The sequence below is a fragment of the Abramis brama genome (assembly GCF_963993115.1).
Source record: "Abramis brama genome assembly, chromosome: 6".
Lineage (NCBI taxonomy): Eukaryota > Metazoa > Chordata > Actinopteri > Cypriniformes > Leuciscidae > Abramis > Abramis brama.
The window spans coordinates 41444420-41460875 of record NC_139968.1 but is presented as its reverse complement, the minus strand read 5'-3'; positions in this window follow the sequence as shown (position 1 = coordinate 41460875).

Genomic DNA, 16456 nt, shown 5'->3' with positions numbered 1-16456 from the left:
TTTTCGTATAAACAAAAAGGTGCGCACAAAGCGCGTTCACCGTGCATGTACACAGCAATAAACAAACAATAACTCAGAATTCTCTTTAGACGTTTCTCTCGATCTCCGACAGCACACGCGAGGTCCCAGCTCGTCTCTCTCTCTCTCTCTGCCGCGCTCCGGCTTATATGCGGTCTCTCCACGCCAATTACTGAAATCAGACACAGGTGTTCATCATCTGCACTTGACCTACTTACGCTCCGCTCTGCTCCGTCCTCTCTCTCCCGCTACAGACTCCGCAAAACCACGCCCCCCTCGCCACATACCCCCACCGCCCGACTCAGGCCGGGGAGCCATCCGGTCTGCAGCCTCCCCCCCCCTCCTCCTGGAGAGAAAGTCAGCCACAGCCATCTGTACACCCGGCCTGTGGATCACCTGGAACTTAAAAGGCTGTAAAGCTAGATACCAACGAGTGATCCGCGCGTTGGTATCCTTCATGCGGTGGAGCCACTGCAGGGGAGCGTGGTCCGAACAGAGGGTGAACTCCCGCCCCAGGAGGTAATAGCGAAGGGTGAGAACGGCCCATCTGATGGCCAAACACTCCTTCTCTATGGTGCTGTACATCGTCTCTCTCTTAGAGAGCTTTCGACTGATGTACAGCACCGGCCGCTCTTCACCCTCCACCTCCTGGGACAGGACAGCGCCCAACCCCCTGTCCGACGCGTCTGTCTGTAGGATAAAGGGGAGAGAAAAGTCAGGAGCATTTAAGAGCGGACCGCCACACAGAGCAGCCTTTATCTGGGTGAAAGCCTGCTGACACTGCTCCGTCCACTGGACCCTATCTGGTGCCTCCTTTTTAGTTAAATCAGTCAGCGGGCTGGCAGTGTCCGAAAAATTAGGTACAAACCTTCTATAATAACCTGCCAGCCCCAGGAACTGTCTAACCTCCTTTTTGGTCTTGGGTCTCGGACAGGTCGCAACCGCTGCCGTCTTGTCAATTTGTGGACGCACCTGTCCATGACCCAAGTGGAAACCCAGATATCTTACTTCCACCCGCCCAATTGCACACTTCTTCGGATTGGCCGTGAGCCCAGCCCTTCTCAACGTCTTCAGGACAGCTCGCAAATGCTGCATATGTCGCTGCCAATCACCACTATAAATGATAATATCATCTAGGTATGCAGCGGCATATGCTGACGCTGAAAGGTGGCCGGAGCCCCGAACAACCCGAACGGAAGTGTAACAAATTGGTGTAATCCGAACGGCGTTGTGAAAGCTGTTTTTTCTTTGGTCATGGGAGACAAGGGGATCTGCCAATAACCCTTAGTTAAGTCCAGTGTCGAATAAAAACGAGCAGTGCCTAGTCGATCAAGCAATTCGTCAACCCTAGGCATTGGATATGCGTCGAATTTCGACACAGCATTCACCTTCCTGTAATCCACACAGAACCGTACTGAGCCGTCCGTTTTAGGAACTAAAACTATCGGGCTCGCCCAGTCACTGTTGGATTCTTCTATTACTCCCATTTCTAGCATCGCTTCTAATTCACTTTGAACCACTTTTTTCTTGTGTTCTGGTAATCTATACGGCCGGCTGCGAACAACCACGCCCGGCTCAGTCTCAACATGGTGCTGAATGAGATTCGTTCGACCAGGCAGTGGTGAAAACACATCAGCAAAATCTGCTTGTATTGATTTGATATCAGTGAGCTGCGAGGGTGAGAGGTGGTCTCCTCCAGGGGCCAGAGCGAGGGATTGGGACTTTGAATTCACTTTTGGACCGAGATCCTCCTCCCCACTCACTACCGTCGCCAGCATCACTGATTCCGCCTCAGACCATTTTTTAAGCAGGTTGAGGTGATATATTTGATGTGCTCCGCCTCTATCTGTTCGAACTACCTCATAGTTGAGATCACCAACTCGCCGTGTAACCTCAAAGGGCCCTTGCCACTTCGCGAGTAACTTTGAACTAGAAGTAGGGAGTAATACAAGCACTTTATCTCCCGGTGCGAATTGACGTAGTCTAGCCCCCCTGTTGTACAACCGACTCTGCTTGTCTTGTGCCTGTAACAAATTCTCCATTGATAGCCGCCCCAAAGTGTGGAGTTTTGTTCTCAGGTCCATGACATATTGAATTTCATTTTTGCTATTAGAAGGTCCGTCCTCCCAAGTCTCTCTAAGGACATCCAGCACCCCCCGTGGCTGACGTCCATAGAGAAGCTCGAAGGGGGAAAACCCCGTGGAGGCTTGCGGGACCTCCCGTACAGCGAACAAAAGGGGTTCTAACCACTTATCCCAATTTTTGGCGTCCTCATGTACGAACTTACGAATCATGGATTTTAACGTGCGGTTAAACCGTTCGACCAGCCCGTCTGTCTGTGGGTGATAGACACTTGTTCGAATCGATTTAATGCCCAGTAATTCGTAAAGCTCGCGAATAGTACGTGACATAAACGCTGTGCCCTGATCGGTGAGGATTTCTTTTGGAATCCCCACCCGGGAGATTAATTGAAACAGTGCGCTCGCCACACTCTTAGCAGAAATAGTGCGGAGAGGTACTGCTTCAGGATACCGCGTTGCATAATCCACCAGAACTAATGCAAAGCGGTGTCCTCGCGCTGACCGTTCTAATGGCCCGATGAGGTCCATACCAATTCGTTCGAAGGGGACCTGCATTAATGGAAGGGGGCACAATGGTGCTTTTGGGGTGGCCGGTGGATTCACCAACTGGCATTCACGACAAGACGCGCACCACCTGCGCACGTTCTCGTGAATGCCCGGCCAAAAGAACCGGGCCATGAGACGGTTTAGTGTAGCCGTTTGTCCTAAATGCCCAGCCATTGGATTACAATGAGCCGCCTGGAAAAGCATTTCCCGACGGCTTCTAGGTATCAGTAACTGGGTTGTATCTTGCTTTGTCTGGGCGTCTTGGATCACCCGATACAACTTATCTTTTAAAATTGAAAAATAAGGATAGGAGAGCGGTTGTTCAGGATGAAGAAGCTGACCGTCGATAGAACAAACCTGATCAAAGGCGTTTTTCAGCGTTTCATCCCGTGACTGTTCCAGGGGAAAATCATCACGCTCAGGGAGGATGTTTCGCTCCAGAGCACTCTGTTCCCCTGAAACAGGCTCCGGAGGTTCCGGTTCAGCCTCTCCCAACTGTGCAACCGCTATTCTACTCTTCTCTCTTTTTCCCCAAGAGGCATCCGAACACAAATATCCCAATAATTTGTTGAATGAGGGCCAATTAGTACCCAAGATTATCGGATGCCGGAGGTGCGGATTAACTGCCACCTCTATTCTATGCTTTTCTCCCCTGAATTGAACATCCACAGGCAAAATAGGATAACTCACCACTTCCCCGTGCACACACCGAACCTTAACCACGCGGCTATTATCCAATGCCCTAGGTTGAATCAGACTTTGATGTATAGAGGATTGGTTACATCCTGAATCCACCAGAGCCTGATATGTACCCCCCTTGATACTCACTGGTATTTGGTATAGGCCAGCTTGATCGAGGGCAGCCTGTGGCGCGTCGGGGACCCGGATCAATGTCCCCACCTCCATCACTGGACACCTGTCAATAAAATGTCCTGGGTCCCCACCAGGGACGTGCGGTCAGGGTAGGCAGGGTAGGCAGTGCCTCACCAAAGGAAATGTTGACATTACATTTATTAATTCCAAGAACTTTATTAATTCACCACATTATTAATTGCATTTATTTTATTCCAAATATTAATTTTTGTAACAAAAATTTTCAGGAATACACATATAATATACTCATTTTGCCATTGTTTGCTTCTAAAACCATTGTTTCATGCAGGAAATTCAAGGCCATGGCCATTGAGGCAGAGGTTAGCAGTGCCTCTTTGGTCCATAGAACGTAGTTTACGTAGGTTTGCGCATGCGCAGTCAGTTCTCATGCTGTCTTGAATTATCAACATTGAGGCAGAGACCGAGCTTGCTTCATGTCACGTGATCCACTCGCTCTCACTCAATCCGCACTTCCCGATCTAGCGGCGCCTAGCGTTGGCTGTCAACAGGCCCGGGGTGGGTAATCGGGAGAATTCCCGGTGGGCCGCTTCACTTTTGGGCCGGTCGAGGATTTTTGTTTTTTCACATTTGTCACGTTAGTTACATTAGGCTACACACGTTCCGCATTCTGACACCGCAGCGCGCAGCCTCTGCATAGGTTGTACCATGTGAGGGAGTTCTCCCATCCCCTCCTATAGAGTTGGTTGGGTCCATATAGCCCGTCTTTTCCAAAACGTTTTCTCGGGTAACTACCGCGGCACCGCCGGCGCCTACCGATAGCTGGGCCGGCCCGGTAGCTATGCGTCAGGGAGGATGGATGGGAGGAAGAGGCCAGGAGGTATGGAAGCTTGTTTCCGCCACAGAATAAAACATTTTAAAAGATAATTGCGACTTTTTATCTCACAATTGCGAGTTTACATCTCGCAATTCTGTCATTATTTCTCAGAATTGCGAGATATAAAGTCTAATTGTGTGAAATAAAGTCGCAATTGCATGTTATAAAGTCAGAATTGCAAGATATAAAGTCAGAATTGTTTGAAATAAAGTCGCAATTGCTTCTTATAAAGTCTAAGTGAATTATTATTTAACCTTTACATTATTTTTGGAACCATGGCATTAATACAAACTACACAATAGTGACTAGGCTGCTTGTAGGTTCGCTGACACCGCGCCGCCTCCCTCTTACTGTGTCCCGCACAAAACATTTGTTTGTTGTATAATATATATCTATCATAAGATAGATGTGTCCATTAATTTGATTATTAGATTTGATTGTGCATTAGCCTCACATATGACTTTGCTGTATGCAGGCAGCGATGTGATGATGCCTGATATGAACTTGGGTTGCTTCATTAACTGAATGAATATGAACATATGCCACATTGATAGGTCACAGCCTACCCATGACAAGATTTCACCGCACGTTACTGGTCCCCACAGCGCCAACAGGCCGGCCCAGACTTTACCGCCGCCCCGGCGGCAGGAAGCTGGTCAAGCGATTGGCGTGGAGAGAGCGGTGATGGAGTGGGCGGGGCGAAGAATCCCGTGGTCGAACTTCCCCCCCTTGGAGGAACCCTGGGTGCAGCTGTTGGCTCCGCCGAATACCCCGTTCTCCACTGTGGCGCTGGTTTCGGTGGGAGCCCTCCCCGGGACCTGGGAAGGGGAACAGGTTTGGAGAGAGAGAGGGGAGGGGAAGAGAGAGAGAGAGAGAGAGATGCAGATGGTAAAGGATCGCCGACCCCTGGGCATGCCACCATCTGGTCCTCCGCCAGCTGGATGGCCTGGTTCAGCGACGTCGGGCGGTGGCACTGGACCCGCAGTCTTCCTAGGCAGCCGGGCCACGAACTGCTCCAGTACCACACGATTGATTATATCCTTGACGTCGCTACTGTCGGCCATCAACCATTTGCGGCAGGAGTCCCGGAGCTGTTGTGCCATCACGAAGGGTCGGCCGGACTCTTCCAGGGTAAGGGTCCTGAACCGCTGGCGATGTTGCTCCGGCGTCCGGCCGACCCGCTGGAGGATGGCACGCTTGAGGTCCTGGTAGACCAGGAGGTTTTTGACTGGCAGTTGGTGGGCGGCTATCTGCGCTTCTCCTGACAGCAGGGGGATCAGCCGCATTGGCCAGTCTCCTGTGGGCCATCCCCGATCCTCTGCCGACTTCTCAAATAAATCCAAGAAGGCCTCTGGATCGTCATGAGGCCCCATTTTGTTGAGCGGCAGAGGAGATGTGCTGTCCTTAGATGAGGGGATGGCCCGAGCCTCCCGGTCTACCCAGCTCTGGAACAGCTCGCGGTCTTCATGCTGGGATCGGAGGAGCGCCTCGAAGCGTTTATCCTGCTCCTCCTTGATCGCCAGCAGATGTTGGTGTTGCTCTTGGTGAAGACCGGCGAGCGATTGGATAATGTCCGCAAATGGTGTACCTGGCGGGGACTGCATGGCGGCGGCGATCTTCTTCCTTCCCGGGTTTCGGCACCAGTGTGATACTGTTCAGTTCAGTAATAATAAGGAAGGAAGAAGACAGGGGTCGGCTTGAGCTGGGACTCACGTTTTATTCACTCTTTTTCGTATAAACAAAAAGGTGCGCACAAAGCGCGTTCACCGTGCATGTACACAGCAATAAACAAACAATAACTCAGAATTCTCTTTAGACGTTTCTCTCGATCTCCGACAGCACACGCGAGGTCCCAGCTCGTCTCTCTCTCTCTCTCTGCCGCGCTCCGGCTTATATGCGGTCTCTCCACGCCAATTACTGAAATCAGACACAGGTGTTCATCATCTGCACTTGACCTACTTACGCTCCGCTCTGCTCCGTCCTCTCTCTCCCGCTACAGACTCCGCAAAACCACGCCCCCCTCGCCACATGTATTTTCTTGCCTTTATCAATAAAGTTTCTCACTCTGAGGTTCAAGAGTCTCTCATGATTTATTCAGAGGAATACAAACTTTATGTATATTTGAAATATTTCAGCAGTGTACCATATACAGCTTTATTTCTACTTTTTTAACAGGTGCTTCTTTCCTATCTGTAAAAACATTATTTATTTATTTTTAATATTACCAATTAGTTTCTTTTTGTTTTTGCAATATATTCCGGTATAAACAACATACAGCTAAAATATTATTTAAAATAATGTTTCTAAATTGTATTAACTCATAAAACTAACTCTGTTACATGTTCTAGTTGCAGATTTACTGCAAGAAGAATGTACAATACGTGTTAAGTTCGTGTTACAGATCACATGCAGCATCGCATAATATTTTACTTGATTATTATTACGTCAAGGATCTCACGATTTGGCATTTTTTCATTCCATTTGACTTTATGAATATAGTAACAGGCAATCATAATAATTAAATCAAATATAAACAAAAGATTTTTATCACCATCAAATGAAAAACATTTTAGTATAACATCAACTTCTTCAAAGTTAACAGGAATCACAGCTTTTCTTTGTAAGTAATAACTGAGTTCTCTCCAAAATATTTGGGTCTTGGGACACTCCTAAAATAGATGATTAATATTCTCAGGGGAAATTTGACAAAAAAACACAAATATCTTCCATGTTCACTCTAAAACGCTGTACCACACGTGACTTTATTATGACTACATAAGAGTCCATGAAAGTAATGCTTGTACTTCCTCCGTGTTCCAATCACGTGCTTCGCAGAAGCCCCGCCCACAGCGCTGACTCTTCACTCGTGGTCTCCTCTGATTGGCTGCGTGTCCGGCCAATGAGTCTCAGCCATCTGTGCAGGAACACAACCGGCATATTTCACTGAGCATTAGCTCGAGCAGCATTCATTATTATATCAGGATCTTAATCTTAATATAGATCCTTTAACAGTGCAGAGATGCGGGTCGCTGCAGCAGTGTGCTTTATATCTGCACTGGCTTTCACTGTACATGCAGATGTGTATTTTAACAGTTTTGATGTGTTTACTGATTATTTCACGTCATCTGAGCTTCACCACTTTGAGCTCTAGTCGGCCACAACGTCCTGTAGATCTAATCGATAGCAATCACTATGTGATAATGTGTTATGTGTATGCCAGGTTAAAGAGATGTGTTTTTACTCTAGATTTAAACTGACAGAGTGTGTCTGCTTCACAAAGCTAGGAAGACTATTCCAGTGTTTGGCGCTAAATAGGAAAAGGATCTACCGCCTCCAGTGTATTTTGATATTTCAGTTATTATCAACTGGCCAGAACTGTGAGACTGCAGTGGATGTGAAGGACTATAAAGTGACAAAAAAGCTCAAGTACTGATGAGCAAAACCATTCAGGGATTTGTTAGTTATCAGCAGGAATTTAAAATGTATGCAATGTTTGATAGAGAGCCAATGCAGTGTTGACAGAACCGGGCTAATATGGTCACACTTACTGGTTCTAGAAAGAAATGTGGCTTTAAAAAGAAAGATTGACATCAAAGATCACTTCTGCCAGTTGGTGTCAAATCTACACTTCTCAGTTTCTCCAGATGGAAATCACATTATAAATGTGATTTACTGGCTTTTCTGTCTAAATGAACCCTGCAGTGGTTTTCTCTTTTAATTTATCTGTACAAACATCTGTGTGTCTGGTTTCATCTGTCGGTGGATAAACAGCTTCTGCTGGATGTTTGTCGTCTCTGTGTGTGTCAGCAGTTCGTGGCTGAAGCGTTTCTTCATTTTCTGTCCTGCTAATAAGAAGCTCACAATCTTCCTCTCCACACAAAACATCTTTACACTGAAATAAAGTGAATCCATCAACAGTCAAATAAGAGTCACAGGTCAGAGGTCAAATATGATTGACAGCTCACAGCACTAAATAACACACCAGTAGATACAGATATCTAATCCAGTATTTCACTCTTCTGATATTAGTTTTCATTCAGGGCCAGAATTCATTTGTAAATGTAAGATCAGCAAAAGCTTGTTGATTTTCGTGATGTTAAAGGAGACGGATGTGTGAGCGGAAACTGACTGAGGTTGGGGGAGGATTCACACACAACCAGATAAATATCTCAGTTCAGTTATCTTTCAGATCAATCTGAGTGTTTCAGACATTAAGAGTTACTATCGTGGGCTTTTCAGTGAACTGATGAAGAAAATGTTTCTCAAATTAGTTTTGCTCTGTTTGTGTTTGTGGCGTCTGGATGGTGAGTTTTAAATGTGTTTTTCCTGAGAGAAAACACTCATATTTGAGATTAAAGTCACTTGATTATATAAAACTGTTTAACTATTTCTCATTTTCATTCCTCATGTTTTGTCTTTGAACTTTTGCAGAATATTAATCACTTCACATTTACATGATTAAAAGTATTTTAGTGAAGCTTCATCAAACCAACATCTCTAAATGTGGTTACAGGAAGAATGGAGACTGGAAAGAAGGGACCTCTAGTGACACCCAGTGGAACACAACAGACACTGTGACATAACCCCCCCACTACGGAGCGGCTACCAGACGCTCCACAACAGCAAACAAAACTCGACAAAAGTCCAGGAGGGAGGTGGAACTGTGGGGGATCAGGGGGAGGGACGGAGGGTCAGGACCATGGGAGGGAATAGACATAGGGTATGACAGTTCATCGGGCAGCCAGGGCGGAGACTCTCCCTCGGGCGACCAGGGCGGAACAGACAGTCCATCGGGCGGCCACGGCGGAGACGACCCCTCGGGCGGCCACGGCGGAGACGACCCTTCGGGCGGCCACGGCGGAGACGACCCCTCGGGCGGCCAGGGAGGAGACGACCCCTCGGGCGGCCATGGCACAGGAACCGACACCGGCTCAGGAACTGGCTCAGGAACTGGCACAGACACCGGCTCAGGAACTGGCACCGACACCGGCTCAGGAACAGACACCACCGGCTCAGGAACAGACACCACCGGCTCAGGAACTGGCACCACCGGCTCAGGAACTGGCACCACCGGCTCAGGAACTGCACCACCGGCTCAGGAACAGATACCACCGGCTCAGGAACAGACACCGGCTCAGGAACAGACACCGGCTCAGGAACAGGAACAGGAACAGATACACACATCGGCTCAGGCTCAGACACAGGCTCGGCGGCGGCCATCTTGTCAGGAGACACAGGCTTGGCGGCGGCCATCTTGTCCGGAGACACAGGCTCGGCAGGCGTGACGTGAACAGGCTCGGCAGACGTGACGTGAACAGGCTCGGCCGACGTGACGTGAACAGGCTCTGTGGCGGCCATCTTGTCCGAAGACACAGGCTCGGCAGACGTGACGTGAACAGTCTCTGTGGCGGCCATCTTGTCTGAAGACACAGGCTCGGCAGACGTGACGTGAACAGGCTCGGCAGACGTGACGTGAAGAATCTCTGTGGCGGCCATCTTGTCCGAAGACACAGGCTGTTGTACATGTATGGGTGCTTCTAGTTTGGTCCTGATCGTGGTTTTGTTTCTTTGTCCTTCGTGTTCTTTATTATTTGTACTACGTGTTTCTCCATTAAAACCCTGCATATAGATCCTCGCTTCCGCCTGCTCCCGATCACCCTGTAGCTGCCCACAAGAAATTTTTTTTGGGGGGGGGGGCAGTAGGTCCAGCGATGGGACCATGGAGGCCGCGCCGCCATGGTCTCCTGAACTGCCGCCTCCGCCCTGGCCGCCTGAAGGGTCGTCTCTGCCCTGGCCGCCTGAAGGGTCGTCTCCTCCCTGGCCTCCTGAACCGTCTGCTCCGCCCTGGCCGCCTGAAGGGTCGTCTCCGCCCTGGTCGCCTGCACTGCCTGCTCCACCCTGGTCGCCTGCACTGCCTGCTCCACCCTGGCCTCCCATCTTGCCGCAGTCTCCAGGTCCTCTTCCATTCCACGGACCTGGCCATCCATCCCTCCCCCATTCCACCTCAGCTCCACCACCCTCCTTGACCTTTATTTATTTTATTTTTTCTGTGTGGAGCGTCTGGAATCCGCTCCTTAAAGGGGGGGGGCTCTGTCATGATTCCTGTCTTGTGTTCCCCTTGTCTTGTGTGGACTTGTTATTTCCTGTTTTGTGCCATGTTTTGTAGTCCTTTGTAGTTTTTCTTGTTTATTAGTCTTCCCAGGTGTTTCTAGTTAGCCACACCCCCTTGTTATCTTGTGTTTCACTTGTTACTTTGTCAGTTGTTGTACATGTATGGGTGCTTCTAGTTTGGTCCTGATCGTGGTTTTGTTTCTTTGTCCTTCGTGTTCTTTATTATTTGTACTACGTGTTTCTCCATTAAAACCCTGCATATAGATCCTCGCTTCTGCCTGCTTTCTCCGGCACACTACAGTTTGATTATACTGATTGGACTTGATTAGGAAAGCCACACACCTGTCTATATAAGACCTTACAGCTCACAGTGCATGTCAGAGCAAATGAGAATCATGAGGTCAAAGGAACTGCCTGAAGAGCTCAGAGACAGAATTGTGGCAAGGCACAGATCTGGCCAAGGTTAAAAAAAAAAAAAATTCTGCTGCACTTAAGGTTCCTAAGAGCACAGTGGCCTCCATAATCCTTAAATGGAAGACGTTTGGGACGACCAGAACCCTTCCTAGATCTGGCCGTCCGGCCAAACTGAGCTATCAGGGGAGAAGAGCCTTGGTGAGAGAGGTAAAGAAGAACCAAAAGATCACTGTGGCTGAGCTACAGAGATGCAGTCGGGAGATGGGAGAAAGTTGTAGTAAGTCAACCATCACTGCAGCCATCCACCAGTCGGGGCTTTATGGCAGAGTGGCCCAACGGAAGCCTCTCCTCAGTGCAAGACACATGAAAGCCCGCATGGAGTTTAAGATGGTGATAAATAAGATTCTCTGGTCTGATGAGACCAAGATAGAACATTTTGGCCTTAATTCTAAGCGGTATGTGTGGAGAAAACCAGGCACTGCTCATCACCTGTCCAATACAGTCTCAACAGTGAAGCATGGTGGTGGCAGCATCATGCTGTGGGGGTGTTTTTCGGCTGCAGGGACAGGACGACTGGTTGCAATCGAGGGAAAGATGAATGCGGCCAAGTACAGGGATATCCTAGACGAAAACCTTCTCCAGAGTGCTCTGGACCTCAGACTGGGCCGAAGGTTCACCTTCCAACAAGACAATGACCCTAAGCACACAGCTAAAATAACGAAGGAGTGGCTTCACAACAACTCCGTGACTGTTCTTGAATGGCCCAGTCAGAGCCCTGACTTAAACCCAAATGAGCATCTCTGGAGAGACCTGAAAATGGCTGTCCACCAACGTTTACCATCCAACCTGACAGAACTGGAGAGGATCTGCAAGGAGGAATGGCAGATGATACCCAAATCCAGGTGTGAAAAACTTGTTGCATCTTTCCCAAAAAGACTCATGGCTGTATTAGATCAAAAGGGTGCTTCTATTAAATACTGAGCAAAGGGTCTGAATACATAGGACCATGTGATATTTCAGTTTTTCTTTTTTTAATAAATGTGCAAAAATGTCAACAATTCTGTGTTTTTCTGTCATTATGGGTTGCTGTGTGTACAATAATGAGGAAAAAAAAGAACTTAAATGATTTTAGCAAATGGCTGCAATATAACAAAGAGTGAAAAATTTAAGGGGGTCTGAATACTTTCCGTACCCACTGTATATTTCTCCTTCAAATATTCTTATTTACTATTTACATATTGAATTGTTGAATCGTTTACAGTTTGAGATGACAGACCGTATAAAAACTCACTTGGAACCGAATATAAGATTGTTGATTAGATTTGATTATATTTCTGTATTCAGAAATATTAGTTGATGTCAGCGCTGATATTAGTGTTTATTGACTGATCTGATCTCAGTTTGATGTGTTTATTCCTCAGACTCTGTTCACTGTTGCGGTCCTACTGAAGCTGTGATCCGATTGGTCCTCTCTGCTCTGGTGGGCGTGGCTACTGTCATTATTGTGGTTTATGAGATCAGATCCAGAAGAGCTGATACATACCTCGAAGATTCCTCTTCAGTGTTTCACCTCCCATCATCCATCATTCAAATAGGTGAATTTTACAGATCTGATGAATTTCGTGTTCACCTTGATAATAAAACATTAAGCATGATGTGTGTGTGTAATTATTTCTGTAGACAAGGACAGAAGATCAAACCAGCTTAAAAAAAGTTGGAAACCATCACAGAAATTCTAATGGTTTCTATTAAAATACCAACAGTAACCATTGGCTTTTACCATTTAAACCACTACAGAATTCTTTTTTGTAGTGTGTTTGGGATATATTCCATTAGGTTTTAATGCCCCCAGCAATACAACCCAACACATATCAGTAGAGACCCACAGAGACCACTATAATTTCCATTACAACCAATAAAATTCCCATGCAAACCATTAAATCCAACAGAATTTCTGTAATGGTTTCTATAGTTTTTTTTTTTAGCAGGGCAGTATCACGTGTGAAAGCTTTATCTTGTTTAGCTGTGGGAAGCAGAACTCTATAACTTGTTAACTGGTGGGACTGATATTTTTGTATGTTGAAAAGGATGTGCTTGTGTAACTGGTTGTACTTGTATAATGGAGCAGAGGGTTTTTGAAGTTTCTGTCTTTGATGCATGTTTTTATGTAACAATGTTCATATGTTCTCTAATTAATAACAATAATAAAAAAAATGTGGCAGAGGGTGGTACTTTTGTTCCTCCTTGCATTACTTGCATCGTTGTCCAGCAGCTCCCAAAGATTCACCTCATCTGCAAGGGAAATGATAAACAAAACCATGTTATGAGTAATGAATAGTTTCTAGGAAAAACCTTCTAGGATTTTTACTTTACCTTGACCTGTAGTTTCAAGATGTTGTGCAGTATCTGACTGTGCTGAGTGGCTGGGTGTTTGATGAGCTGTATCTTTGATCAACGCTGTGCATTCAGATGTTAGTCGTCCAATTGCCGTCTGGGCCTGTATATGATTATGAAACCCAAATGTTTTAAATCGTGGATCTAGTAGTGTAGCTAATGTCAAAACACTTGTCGATTCAAGAGCTGAAAATGTATCTGCTAATCTTCTTGACAGATTCTGTCCCAGCTGGATTGCAGTGTCGTTGGTAATGTTTTTGAGGGTTTCATTAATTGTGTATCGCAACATTTTCATCATGGGAATGACCTTAGAGCCAGATACTCTCTTCTCCTCAGAAAGTTCAACGGTGGCCACCTGGAATGGGGCTAGCACTTTCATGCACTCAGATATTGCCTGATATTCTTCTGATGTCAGAGGAGCCACATCAGTTCTCACTGTAGCCAGTGCCGCACCCACTGGTGCTCTCTCTTCATATATAGGCCTACGCTGAAGCATTAAATAGGTACTATTCCAGCGTGTATCAACCTCCAGAATCAGCTTCTTCACAGGACGTCCCATTTGTTCCTGTTTCTCTCTAAGAGAAAGGCTGTGAATCCTCCACAATCATGTCCACTAGAGCTTCATCAAGCTGTTGTTTGCGGTTCACTAGACAGAAAATGTGCAAATACATGTAAAACTTTAAGTAAAGTTTATTCATACTGTAACAGTCGAAAACTTATTATTATACGCCAACTGCTGATCACACACTGAACATGTAACAACAACGTTTATCTGAGTGAGGATCTATGCAATTACATCTAGGCAAGGCAAGTTTATTTATATCACATTTCATACACAGAAATTCACAGAAATCAGAAATCTTAAGAGAAAAAGCCCTTAAAATCACAAATCATAAAAATGAAATGAAATTTAAAAATGTTTAAAATGTGTTTAAAAACATTCACACAGAAACTGCCTTAAGTTAAAATTGTTAAAATTGCAGTCAGTGTGAAGCAGTACAGTGCTCATTCAGTAAATGCAGAGTTAAACAGATGTGTGCAGATGTTAGCACATGTGACGTAAAAGCAATCCATTGTACTGTAGTGCTCCATATCATTCACTACATATGTAAAAATATTTGAATGCAGAAATGTCAAAGAACTAACCTTGTTCGGGGAAATAAGTTTAAAGTGTTCCCAAACTTGGGAACGACTTCTCTTTCTCAAACTGCTAATTTCTCTAAATGAACAATAACATTTACAGGTTACAGTGCTTTTTCTCATTAACATTCACTCATGAGTTTGGTTGTAACAATGCAGGCAAACATTATAAATGTTATTCACTGGTTTTAGAGTGTAGATCCTTCAATTTTTTTGATGTTTGTTTTATCGGTACAAAACTTGGGTTTGATCTGTGGAGTGAGTAAACCGCTTCTGCTGGATGTTTGTGGTTGCTGTGTGTGTTAATAGTTTGTGGCTGAATTTTTTTTTTCCTCCATAATAAACATTGAGAGTACACACTTTCACTGCATGATATACTGTAGCCTATTATAATATAGTTAGAATGACCACTAAAGTCAAGATATGAGGATAAAATATTTTTGACACTTATGTCACAAGCCCAAGTTAAGCAATATCACATGAGCGAGAGTGTTGTTTTCCTGAACATTAGCACGATTGCAAATGTGATATTGAATTTATCAATAAAGTTTTCTCACTCTGAGGTTCAAGAGTCTCTCCATGTTTTATTACATTTATGTCCAGCGCTCCCTGAAGGAAAACAGATTTGATGTATATTTGATCAATTTCAGCAGAGCGCCACCTAGTGGCTCACCCTGAACTGACATGTTATCAGGAGTTGTTTGCTCAGTATCTTCTTTCACTGACTCGACTAGTTCTGTCTGATTGGTTTTGCTGTTCAGCTGGAGGGTCGTTTGCTTTCTCACTAAATAATTTCTTCACAAACATGGTATTACTTTTATGTTGTGAACATAATTTCTTTTTGGACACAATAGTTTGTGGATCTTGGTCTTTTCTTGTCCTATCAGATCTTGGTCCTCCACCTCAAGCTGTGAATCTCTAGCCCTGTGATGGTGAAGCCAACTTCTGTGTTTCTCTGGCCTCAACCACAGCATGAACCCTTTCAGCGGTCGGTCAATCCCCTTTTCAGAAACCAGCATTCCCATTAACACTAGCTTGTTCACATTGTATTATGTTGAGTGTCAATCCACAGTCTACGAGCCTCCGCTAGACTGCATGTCGTCTCTGATCATGTGTCTGTTGGTTTGGAGCAAGTATAATAATATCATCAGAGATATTCTCCACTCCCTCAATGCCTGCGAGTGCTGATGTGACTTCATGTTGATTTTGCTCACCGGCCGACGACACGCTCTCTTGTATCGATATGTCCCGTTATGAACAGCAGATGTTGTGATTCCTCTGGACTGTGCTGTAAGATCCAGTTGATCGAAACCCCATTTAGGATAACGCTTTCTGAACACAGTGGAGCCGTTCATACCTTGAAGAAGCTCGTCTAGAGGTGAATTGGGCACCGGCCCCGAATTATTGCTTTATTTGCTCACCTCAGATCCAAACATTTGCTCAAAACAGCATCTCGTAACTGATTATCTTTGTCAGCTCTGACGTCACAGTCTTTAGCAGCTTGTCTGAGCCGTGTGAGAAATTGTTGAAACAGTATCAGTGTTTTTGTGTGAGCGTCTCACTAATGCGTGTTCACTCTGAACAAAGTGAGCATTTAGAGCGTCTCAGCGGCATCATAGCTGTTGAATATTAATCATATGAAGATATCAGAGAACACTTTCATACACTCAGTTATAGCAGGCGATCTGTTCCTGCTCCATAAAACCATTAGAGAAACTCTGAAATCAGTCTGAGAGGAGAAACAATCGAGACATTTGATCAGAAATGAACAACAAACGTCCTGAAGAGAGTTACAGGAGAGAGCAGAGCCAAACACTCACAGGATCTCATGACAAGATCAAACTGTTGCTTTAAGATGTTTTTAACATGTTATTGGTCAGTTTATTTCCGCTGAAAGTCACACCATTGACTTCCAGGAATTTGAGGCGTACTGGAGCTCAAAGTGACATTTCAGAGTGTGAAATAATCAGCTAGAGTTAGACAGTCACACCCATTAACACTTAAAGATGTGCAGTTATTTTAGCTGACGTTGGAGTTTCACTTC